Genomic DNA, 10,856 nt, shown 5'->3' on the forward strand with positions numbered 1-10,856 from the left:
TGCGTCTTGCTTGGGCCTCTCTCCAGAAGGCCCTCAATCAGACCCAGTGTTGACACGTGGCAAGACGCTCCTCGGGGCGCGTCTTGCTTGGGCCTCTCTCCTGGAGGCGCTCAGTCAGACTGAGTAGTGACATGTGGCCTGACGCTCCTCGGGGCGCGTCTTGCTTGGGCCTCTCTCCTGGAGGCGCTCAGTCAGACCCATTGGTGACATGTGGCAAGACACTCCTCGGGGCGCGTCTTGCTTGGGCCCCTCTCCTGGAGGCCCTCTGTCAGACCCAGTGTTGACATGTGTCAAGACGCTCCACGGGGCGCGTCTTGCTTGGGCTTCTCTCCTGGAGGCCCTCAGTCAGACCCATTGTTGACATGTGGCAAGACGCTCCTCGGGGCGCGTCTTGCTTGTGCCTCTCTCCTGGAGGCGCTCAGTCAGAACCAGAGGTGACATGTGGCAAGACGCTCCTCGGGGCGCGTCTTGCTTGGGCCTCTCTCCTGGCGGCCCTCTGTCAGACCCAGTGTTGACATGTGGCAAGACGCTCCTCCGGGCGCATCTTGCTTGGGCCTCTCTCCTGGAGGCCCTCAGTAAGACCCATTGTTGACATGTGGCAAGACGCTCCTCGGGGCGCGTATTGCTTGGGCCTCTCTCCAGAAGGCCCTCAATAAGACCCAGTGTTGACATGTGGCAAGACGCTCCACGGGGCGCGTCTTGCTTGGGCTTCTCTCCTGGAGGCCCTCAGTCAGACCCATTGTTGACATGTGGCAAGACGCTCCTCGGGGCGCGTCTTGCTTGGGCCTCTCTCCTGGAGGCGCTCAGTCAGACCCAGTGTTGACATGTGGCAAGACGCTCCACGGGGCGCGTCTTGCTTGGGCTTCTCTCCTGGAGGCCCTCAGTCAGACCCATTGTTGACATGTGGCAAGACGCTCCTCGGGGCACGTCTTGCTTGGGCCTCTCTCCTGGAGGCGCTCAGACAGACCCAGTGTTGACATGTGACAAGACGCTCCTCGGGGCGCGTCTTGCTTGGGCCTCTCTCCTGAAGGCGCTCAGTCAGAACCAGAGGTGACATGTGGCAAGACGCTCCTCGGGGCGCGTCTTGCTTGGGCCTCTCTCCTGGAGGCCCTCTGTCAGACCCAGTGTTGACATGTGGCAAGACGCTCCTCCGGGCGCATCTTGCTTGGGCCTCTCTCCTGGAGGCCCTCTGTCAGACCCATTGTTGACATGTGGCAAGACGCTCCTCGGGGCGCGTCTTGCTTGGGCCTCTCTCCTGGAGGCGCTCAGTAAGACCAAGTGCTGACATAAGGCAAGACGCTCCTCGGGGCGCTCATTGCTTGGGCCTCTCTCCTGAATGCCCTCTGTCAGACCGAGTGTTGACATGTGGCAAGACTCTCCTCGGGGTGCGTCTTGCTTGGGCTTCTCTCATGGAGGCCCTCAGTCCGACCCAGTGTTGACATGTGTCAAGACGCTCCTCGGGGCGTGTCTTGCTTGGGCCTCTCTCCTGGAGGCGCTCAGTCAGACCCAGTGTTGACATGTGGCAAGATGCTCCTCTGGGCGCGTCTTGCTTGGGCTTCTCTCCTGGAGGCCCTCAGTCAGACCCATTGTTGACATGTGGCAAGACGCTCCTCGGGGCACGTCTTGCTTGGGCCTCTCTCCTGGAGGCGCTCAGTCAGACCGAGTAGTGACATGTGGCAAGACGCTCCTCGGGGCGCGTCTTGCTTGGACCTCCCTCCTGGAGGCGCTCAGTCAGACCGAGTAGTGACATTTGGCAAGACGCTCCTCGGGGCGCGTCTTGCTTGGGCCTCTCTCCTGGAGGCGCTCAGTCAGACCGAGTGCTGACATAAGGCAAGACGCTCCTCGGGGCGCGTCTTGCTGGGGCCTCTCTCCTGGAGGTGCTCAATCAGACCCAGTGGTGACACGTGGCAAGACGCTCCTCTGGGCGCGTCTTGCTTGGGCCTCTCTCCTGGAGGAGCTCAGTCAGACCCAGTGGTGACACGTGGCAAGACGCTCCTCGAGGTGCATCTTGCTTGGGCCTCTCTCCTGGAGGCGCTAAGTCAGACCCAGTGTTGACACGTGGCAAGACGCTCCTCGGGGCGCGTCTTGCTTGGGCCTCTCTCCTGGAGGCGCTCAGTCAGACACAGTGTTGACATGTGGCAAGACACACCTCGGGGCGCGTCTTGCTTGGGCTTCTCTCATGGAGGCCCTCAGTAAGACCCATTGTTGACATGTGGAAAGAAGCTCCTCGGGGCGCGTCTTGCTTTGGCTTCTCTCCTGGAGGCCCTCAGTCAGACCCATTGTTGACATGTGGCAAGACGCTCCTCGGGGCGCGTATTGCTTGGGCCTCTCTCCTGGATGCCCTCTGTCAGACCCAGTGTTGACATGTGGCAAGACTCTCCTCTGGGCGCGTCTTGCTTGGGCTTCTCTCATGGAGGCCCTCAGTCAGACCCAGTGTTGACATGTGTCAAGACGCTCCTCGGGGCGTGTTTTGCTTGGGCCTCTCTCCTGGAGGCGCTCAGTCAGACCCAGTGTTGACATGTGGCAAGACGCTCCTCGGGGCGCTTCTTGCTTCGGCTTCTCTCCTGGAGGCCCTCAGTCAGACCCATTGTTGACCTGTGGCAAGACGCTCCTCGGGGCACGTGTTGCTCTGACCTCTCTCCTGGAGGCGCTCAGTCAGACCGAGTAGTGACATGTGGCAAGACGCTCCTCGGGGTATGTCTTGCTTGGGCGTCTCTCCTGGAGGCGCTCAATTAGACCCAGTGTTGACATGTGGCAAGACGCTCCTCGGGGCGCGTCTTGCTTGGGCTTCTCTCCTGGAGGCCCTCAGTAAGACCCATTGTTGACATGTGGCAAGACGCTCCTCGTGGTGCGTCTTGCTTGGGCCTCTCTCCAGAAGGCCCTCAATCAGACCCAGTGTTGACACGTGGCAAGACGCTCCTCGGGGCGCGTCTTGCTTGGGCCTCTCTCCTGGAGGCGCTCAGTCAGACTGAGTAGTGACATGTGGCCTGACGCTCCTCGGGGCGCGTCTTGCTTGGGCCTCCCTCCTGGAGGCGCTCAGTCAGACCCATTGGTGACATGTGGCAAGACACTCCTCGGGGCGCGTCTTGCTCGGGCCCCTCTCCTGGAGGCCCTCTGTCAGACCCAGTGTTGACATGTGTCAAGACGCTCCACGGGGCGCGTCTTGCTTGGGCTTCTCTCCTGGAGGCCCTCAGTCAGACCCATTGTTGACATGTGGCAAGACGCTCCTCGGGGCGCGTCTTGCTTGTGCCTCTCTCCTGGAGGCGCTCAGTCAGAACCAGAGGTGACATGTGGCAAGACGCTCCTCGGGGCGCGTCTTGCTTGGGCCTCTCTCCTGGAGGCCCTCTGTCAGACCCAGTGTTGACATGTGGCGAGACGCTCCTCCGGGCGCATCTTGCTTGGGCCTCTCTCCTGGAGGCCCTCAGTAAGACCCATTGTTGACATGTGGCAAGACGCTCCTCGGGGCGCGTATTGCTTGGGCCTCTCTCCAGAAGGCCCTCAATAAGACCCAGTGTTGACATGTGGCAAGACGCTCCACGGGGCGCGTCTTGCTTGGGCTTCTCTCCTGGAGGCCCTCAGTCAGACCCATTGTTGACATGTGGCAAGACGCTCCTCGGGGCGCGTCTTGCTTGGGCCTCTCTCCTGGAGGCGCTCAGTCAGACCCAGTGTTGACATGTGGCAAGACGCTCCACGGGGCGCGGCTTGCTTGGGCTTCTCTCCTGGAGGCCCTCAGTCAGATCCATTGTTGACATGTGGCAAGACGCTCCTCGGGGCACGTCTTGCTTGGGCCTCTCTCCTGGAGGCGCTCAGTCAGACCGAGTAGTGACATGTGGCAAGACGCTCCTCGGGGCGCGTCTTGCTTGGACCTCTCTCCTGGAGGCGCTCAGTTAGACCGAGTAGTGACATGTCGCAAGACGCTCCTCGGGGCGCGTCTTGCTTGGGCCTCTCTCCTGGAGGCGCTAAGTAAGACCAAGTGCTGACATAAGGCAAGACGCTCCTCGGGGCGCTCATTGCTTGGGCCTCTCTCCTGAATGCCCTCTGTCAGACCGAGTGTTGACATGTGGCAAGACTCTCCTCGGGGCGCGTCTTGCTTGGGCTTCTCTCATGGAGGCCCTCAGTCCGACCCAGTGTTGACATGTGTCAAGACGCTCCTCGGGGCGTGTCTTGCTTGGGCCTCTCTCCTGGAGGCGCTCAGTCAGACCCAGTGTTGACATGTGGCAAGACGCTCCTCTGGGCGCGTCTTGCTTGGGCTTCTCTCCTGGAGGCCCTCAGTCAGACCCATTGTTGACATGTGGCAAGACGCTCCTCGGGGCACGTCTTGCTTGGGCCTCTCTCCTGGAGGTGCTCAGTCAGACCGAGTAGTGACATGTGGCAAGACGCTCCTCGGGGCGCGTCTTGCTTGGACCTCCCTCCTGGAGGCGCTCAGTCAGACCGAGTAGTGACATTTGGCAAGACGCTCCTCGGGGCGCGTCTTGCTTGGGCCTCTCTCCTGGAGGAGCTCAGTCAGACCCAGTGGTGACACGTGGCAAGACGCTCCTCGAGGCGAATCTTGCTTGGGCCTCTCTCCTGGAGGCGCTAAGTCAGACCCAGTGTTGACACGTGGCAAGACGCTCCTCGGGGCGCGTCTTGCTTGGGCCTCTCTCCTGGAGGCGCTCAGTCAGACACAGTGTTGACATGTGGCAAGACACACCTCGGGGCGCGTCTTGCTTGGGCTTCTCTCATGGAGGCCCTCAGTAAGACCCATTGTTGACATGTGGAAAGAAGCTCCTCGGGGCGCGTCTTGCTTTGGCTTCTCTCCTGGAGGCCCTCAGTCAGACCCATTGTTGACATGTGGCAAGACGCTCCTCGGGGCGCGTATTGCTTGGGCCTCTCTCCTGGATGCCCTCTGTCAGACCCAGTGTTGACATGTGGCAAGACTCTCCTCTGGGCGCGTCTTGCTTGGGCTTCTCTCATGGAGGCCCTCAGTCAGACCCAGTGTTGACATGTGTCAAGACGCTCCTCGGGGCGTGTTTTGCTTGGGCCTCTCTCCTGGAGGCGCTCAGTAAGACCCAGTGTTGACATGTGGCAAGACGCTCCTCGGGGCGCTTCTTGCTTCGGCTTCTCTCCTGGAGGCCCTCAGTCAGACCCATTGTTGACCTGTGGCAAGACGCTCCTCGGGGCACGTGTTGCTTGGACCTCTCTCCTGGAGGCGCTCAGTCAGACCGAGTAGTGACATGTGGCAAGACGCTCCTCGGGGTATGTCTTGCTTGGGCGTCTCTCCTGGAGGCGCTCAATTAGACCCAGTGTTGACATGTGGCAAGACGCTGCTCGGGGCGCGTCTTGCTTGGGCTTCTCTCCTGGAGGCCCTCAGTAAGACCCATTGTTGACATGTGGCAAGACGCTCCTCGTGGTGCGTCTTGCTTGGGCCTCTCTCCAGAAGGCCCTCAATCAGACCCAGTGTTGACACGTGGCAAGACGCTCCTCGGGGCGCGTCTTGCTTGGGCCTCTCTCCTGGAGGCGCTCAGTCAGACTGAGTAGTGACATGTGGCCTGACGCTCCTCGGGGCGCGTCTTGCTTGGGCCTCTCTCCTGGAGGCGCTCAGTCAGACCCATTGGTGACATGTGGCAAGACACTCCTCGGGGCGCGTCTTGCTTGGGCCCCTCTCCTGGAGGCCCTCTGTCGGACCCAGTGTTGACATGTGTCAAGACGCTCCACGGGGCGCGTCTTGCTTGGGCTTCTCTCCTGGAGGCCCTCAGTCAGACCCATTGTTGACATGTGGCAAGACGCTCCTCGGGGCGCGTCTTGCTTGTGCCTCTCTCCTGGAGGCGCTCAGTCAGAACCAGAGGTGACATGTGGCAAGACGCTCCTCGGGGCGCGTCTTGCTTGGGCCTCTCTCCTGGCGGCCCTCTGTCAGACCCAGTGTTGACATGTGGCAAGACGCTCCTCCGGGCGCATCTTGCTTGGGCCTCTCTCCTGGAGGCCCTCAGTAAGACTCATTGTTGACATGTGGCAAGACGCTCCTCGGGGCGCGTATTGCTTGGGCCTCTCTCCAGAAGGCCCTCAATAAGACCCAGTGTTGACATGTGGCAAGACGCTCCACGGGGCGCGTCTTGCTTGGGCTTCTCTCCTGGAGGCCCTCAGTCAGACCCATTGTTGACATGTGGCAAGACGCTCCTCGGGGCGCGTCTTGCTTGGGCCTCTCTCCTGGAGGCGCTCAGTCAGACCCAGTGTTGACATGTGGCAAGACGCTCCACGGGGCGCGTCTTGCTTGGGCTTCTCTCCTGGAGGCCCTCAGTCAGACCCATTGTTGACATGTGGCAAGACGCTCCTCGGGGCACGTCTTGCTTGGGCCTCTCTCCTGGAGGCGCTCAGTCAGACCGAGTAGTGACATGTGGCAAGACGCTCCTCGGGGCGTGTCTTGCTTGGGCCTCTCTCCTGGAGGCGCTCAGTCAGAACCAGAGGTGACATGTGGCAAGACGCTCCTCGGGGTGCGTCTTGCTTGGGCCTCTCTCCTGGAGGCCCTCTGTCAGACCCAGTGTTGACATGTGGCAAAACGCTCCTCCGGGCGCATCTTGCTTGGGCCTCTCTCCTGGAGGCCCTCAGTAAGACCCATTGTTGACATGTGGCAAGACGCTCCTCGGGGCGCGTCTTGCTTGGGCCTCTCTCCAGAAGGCCCTCAATCAGACCCAGTGTTGACATGTGGCAAGACGCTCCTCGGGGCACGTCTTGCTTGGACCTCTCTCCCTGAGGCGCTCAGTCAGACCGAGTAGTGACATGTGGCAAGACGCTCCTCGGGGCGCGTCTTGCTTGGACCTCTCTCCCTGAGGCGCTCAGTCAGACCAAGTGTTGACATTTGGCAAGACACTCCTCGGGGCGCGTCTTGCTTGGGCCTCTCTCATGGAGGCCCTCTGTCAGACCCAGTGTTGACATGTGTCAAGAAGCTCCTCGGGGGGCGTCTTGCTTTGGCCTCTCTCCTGGAGGCGCTCAGTCAGACCGAGTGCTGACATGTGGCAAGAAGCTCCTCGGGGCGCGTCTTGCTTGGGCTTCTCACCTGGAGGCCGTCAGTAAGAACCATTGTTGACATGTGGCAAGACGCTCCTCGGGGCGCGTCTTGCTTGGGCCTCTCTCCTGGAGGCGCTCAGTCAGACCAAGTGGTGACATGTGGCAAGACACTCCTCGGGGCGCGTCTTGCTTGGGCCTCTCTCCTGGAGGCCCTCTGTCAGACCCAGTGTTGACATGTGGCAAGACACTCCTCGGGGCGCGTCTTGCTTGGGCCTCTCTCATGGAGGCCCTCTGTCAGACCCAGTGTTGACATGTGTCAAGACGCTCCTCGGGGCGTGTCTTGCTTTGGCCTCTCTCCTGGAGGCGCTCATTCAGACCGAGTGCTGACATGTGGCAAGAACCTCCTCGGGGCGCGTCTTGCTTGGGCTTCTCTCCTGGAGGCCCTCAGTAAGACCCATTGTTGACATGTGGCAAGACGCTCCTCGGGGCGCGTCTTGCTTGGGCCTCTCTCCAGGAGGCGCTCAGTCAGACTGAGTAGTGACATGTGGCCTGACGCTCCTCGGGGCGCGTGTTGCTTGGGCCTCTCTCCTGGAGGCGCTCAGTCAGACCAAGTGGTGACATGTGGCAAGACGCTCCTCGGGGCGCGTCTTGCTTGGGCCTGTCTCCAGAAGGCCCTCAATCAGACCCAGTGTTGACACGTGGCAAGACGCTCCTCGGGGCGCGTCTTGCTTGGGCCTATCTCCTGGAGGCGCTCAGTCAGAATGAGTAGTGACATGTGGTCTGACGCTCCTCGGGGCGCGTGTTGCTTGGGCCTCTCTCCTGGAGGCGCTCAGTCAGACCAAGTGGTGACATGTGTCAAGACACTTCTCGGGGCGCGTCTTGCTTGGGCCTCTCTCCTGGAGGCCCTCTGTCAGACCCAGTGTTGACATGTGGCAAGACACTCCTCGGGGCGCGTCTTGCTTGGGCCTCTCTCATGGAGGCCCTCTGTCAGACCCAGTGTTGACATGTGTCAAGAAGCTCCTCGGGGCGCGTCTTGCTTTGGCCTCTCTCCTGGAGGCGCTCAGTCAGACCGAGTGCTGACATGTGGCATGACGCTCCTCGGGCCGTGTGTTGCTTGGGCTTCTCTCCTGGAGGCCCTCAGTCAGACCCATTGTTGACATGTGGCAAGACGCTCCTCGGGGCGCGTCTTGCTTGGGCCTCTCTCCTGGAGGCGCTCAGTCAGACCGAGTGCTGACATTTGGCAAGACGCTCCTCGGGGCGCGTCTTGCTTGGGCTTCTCTCCTGGAGGCGCTCAGAAAGACCCAGTGTTGACATGTGACAAGACGCTCCTCGGGGCACGTCTTGCTTGGGCCTCTCTCCTGGAGGCCCTCTGTCAGACCCAGTGTTGACATGTGGCAAGACGCTCCTCCGGGCGCATCTTGCTTGGGCCTCTCTCCTGGAGGCGCTCAGTCAGACACAGTGTTGACATGTGGCAAGACACTCCTCGGGGCGCGTCTTGCTTGGGCTTCTCTCATGGAGGCCCTCAGTAAGACCCATTGTTGACATGTGGAAAGAAGCTCCTCGGGGCGCGTCTTGCTTGGGCCTCTCTCGTGGAGGCGCTCAGTCAGACCCAGTGTTGACACGTGGCAAGAAGCTCCTCGGGGCGCGTCTTGCTTGGGCCTCTCTCCTGGAGGCGCTCAGTCAGACCCAGTGTTGGCATGTGGCAAGACACTCCTCGGGGCGCGTCTTGGTTGGGCCTCTCTCCTGGAGGCGCTCATTCAGACCCAGTGGTGACATGTGGCAAGACGCTCCTCGGGGCGCGTATTGCTTGGGCCTCTCTCCTGAATGCCCTCTGTCAGACCGAGTGTTGACATGTGGCAAGACTCTCCTCGGGGCGCGTCTTGCTTGGGCTTCTCTCATGGAGTTCCTCAGTCCGACCCAGTGTTGACATGTGGCAAGACGCTCCTCTGGGCGCGTCTTGCTTGGGCTTCTCTCCTGGAGGCCCTCAGTCAGACCCATTGTTGACATGTGGCAAGACGCTCCTCGGGGCACGTCTTGCTTGGGCCTCTCTCCTGGAGGCACTCAGTCAGACCGAGTAGTGACATGTGGCAAGATGCTCCTCGGGGCGCGTCTTGCTTGGACCTCCCTCCTGGAGGCGCACAGTCAGACCGAGTAGTGACATTTGGCAAGACGCTCCTCGGGGCGCTTCTTGCTTGGACCTCTCTCCTGGAGGCGCTCAGTTAGACCGAGTAGTGACATGTGGCAAGACGCTCCTCGGGGCACGTCTTGCTTGGGCCTCTCTAATGGAGGCGCTCAGTCAGACCGAGTGCTGACATAAGGCAAGACGCTCCTCGGGGCGCGTCTTGCTGGGGCCTCTCTCCTGGAGGAGCTCAGTCAGACCCAGTGGTGTCACGTGGCAAGACGCTCCTCGGGGCGCGTCGTGCTTGGGCCTCTCTCCTGGAGGCGCTCAGTCAGACCCAGTGTTGACATGTGGCAAGACTCTCCTCGGGGCGCGTCTTGCTTGGACCTCTCTCCTGGAGGCGCTCAGTCAGACCGAGTAATGACATGTGGCAAGACGCTCCTCGGGGCGTGTCTTGCTTGGGCCTCTCTCCTGGAGGCGCTCAATTAGACCCAGTGATGACATGTGGCAAGACGCTCCTCGGGGCGCGTTTTGCTTGGGCTTCTCTCCTGGAGGCGCTCATTCAGACCCAGTGGTGACATGTGGCAAGATGCTCCTCGGGGCGCGTATTGCTTGGGCCTCTCTCCTGAATACCCTCTGTCAGACCCAGTGTTGACATGTGTCAAGACGCTCCTCGGGGCGCGTCTTGCTTTGGCCTCTCTCCTGGAGGCGCTCAGTCCGACCGAGTGCTGACATGTGCCCCGGAGGCACTCAGTCAGACCGAGTAGTGACATGTGGCAAGACGCTCCTCGGGGCGCGTCTTGCTTGGGCCTCTCTCCAGAAGGCCCTCAATCAGACCCAGTGTTGACACGTGGCAAGACGCTCCTCGGGGCGCGTCTTGCCTTATGTCAGCACTCGGTCTGACTGAGCGTCTCCATTAGAGAGGCCCAAGCAAGACGCGCCCCGAGGAGTGTCTTGCCACATGTCAACAATGGGTCTGACTGAGGGCCTCCAGGAGAGAAGCCCAAGCAAGACGCGCCCAGAGGAGCGTCTTGCCACATGTCAACACTGGGTCGGACTGAGGAACTCCATGAGAGAAGCCCAAGCAAGACGCGACCCGAGGAGAGTCTTGCCACATGTCAACACTCGGTCTGACAGAGGGCATTCAGGAGAGAGGCCCAAGCAATACGCGCCCCGAGGAGCGTCTTGCCACATGTCACCACTGGGTCTGAATGAGCGCCTCCAGGAGAAAGGCCCAACCAAGACGCGCCCCGAGGAGTGTCTTGCCACATGCCAACACTGGGTCTGACTGAGCGCCTCCAGGAGAGAGGCCCAAGCAAGATGCGCCCCGAGGAGCGTCTTGCCACGTGTCAACACTGGGTCTGCCTGAGCGCCTCCAGGAGAGAGGCCCAAGCAAGATGAGCCCCGAGGAGCGTCTTGCCACATGCTAACACTGGGTCTGACTGAGCGCCTCCAGGAGAGAGGCCCAAGCAAGACGCGCCCCGAGGAGCGTCTTGCCACGTGTCAACACTGGGTCTGACTGAGCGCCTCCAGGAGAGAGGCCCAAGCAAGACGCGCCCGGAGGAGCGTCTTGAAACATGTCAGCACTCGGTCTGACTGAGCGCCTCCAGGAGAGAGGCCCAAGCAAGACGCGCCCCGAGGAGCGTCTTGACACATGTCTCCTCTGGGTCTGACTGAGCGCCTCCAGGAGAGAGGCCCAAGCAAGACGTGCCCCGACGAGCATCTTGCCACATGTCAACACAGGGTCTGACTGAGT

The sequence above is a fragment of the Nothobranchius furzeri genome, chromosome 4, assembly GCF_043380555.1.
Source record: "Nothobranchius furzeri strain GRZ-AD chromosome 4, NfurGRZ-RIMD1, whole genome shotgun sequence".
Taxonomy (NCBI): domain Eukaryota; kingdom Metazoa; phylum Chordata; class Actinopteri; order Cyprinodontiformes; family Nothobranchiidae; genus Nothobranchius; species Nothobranchius furzeri.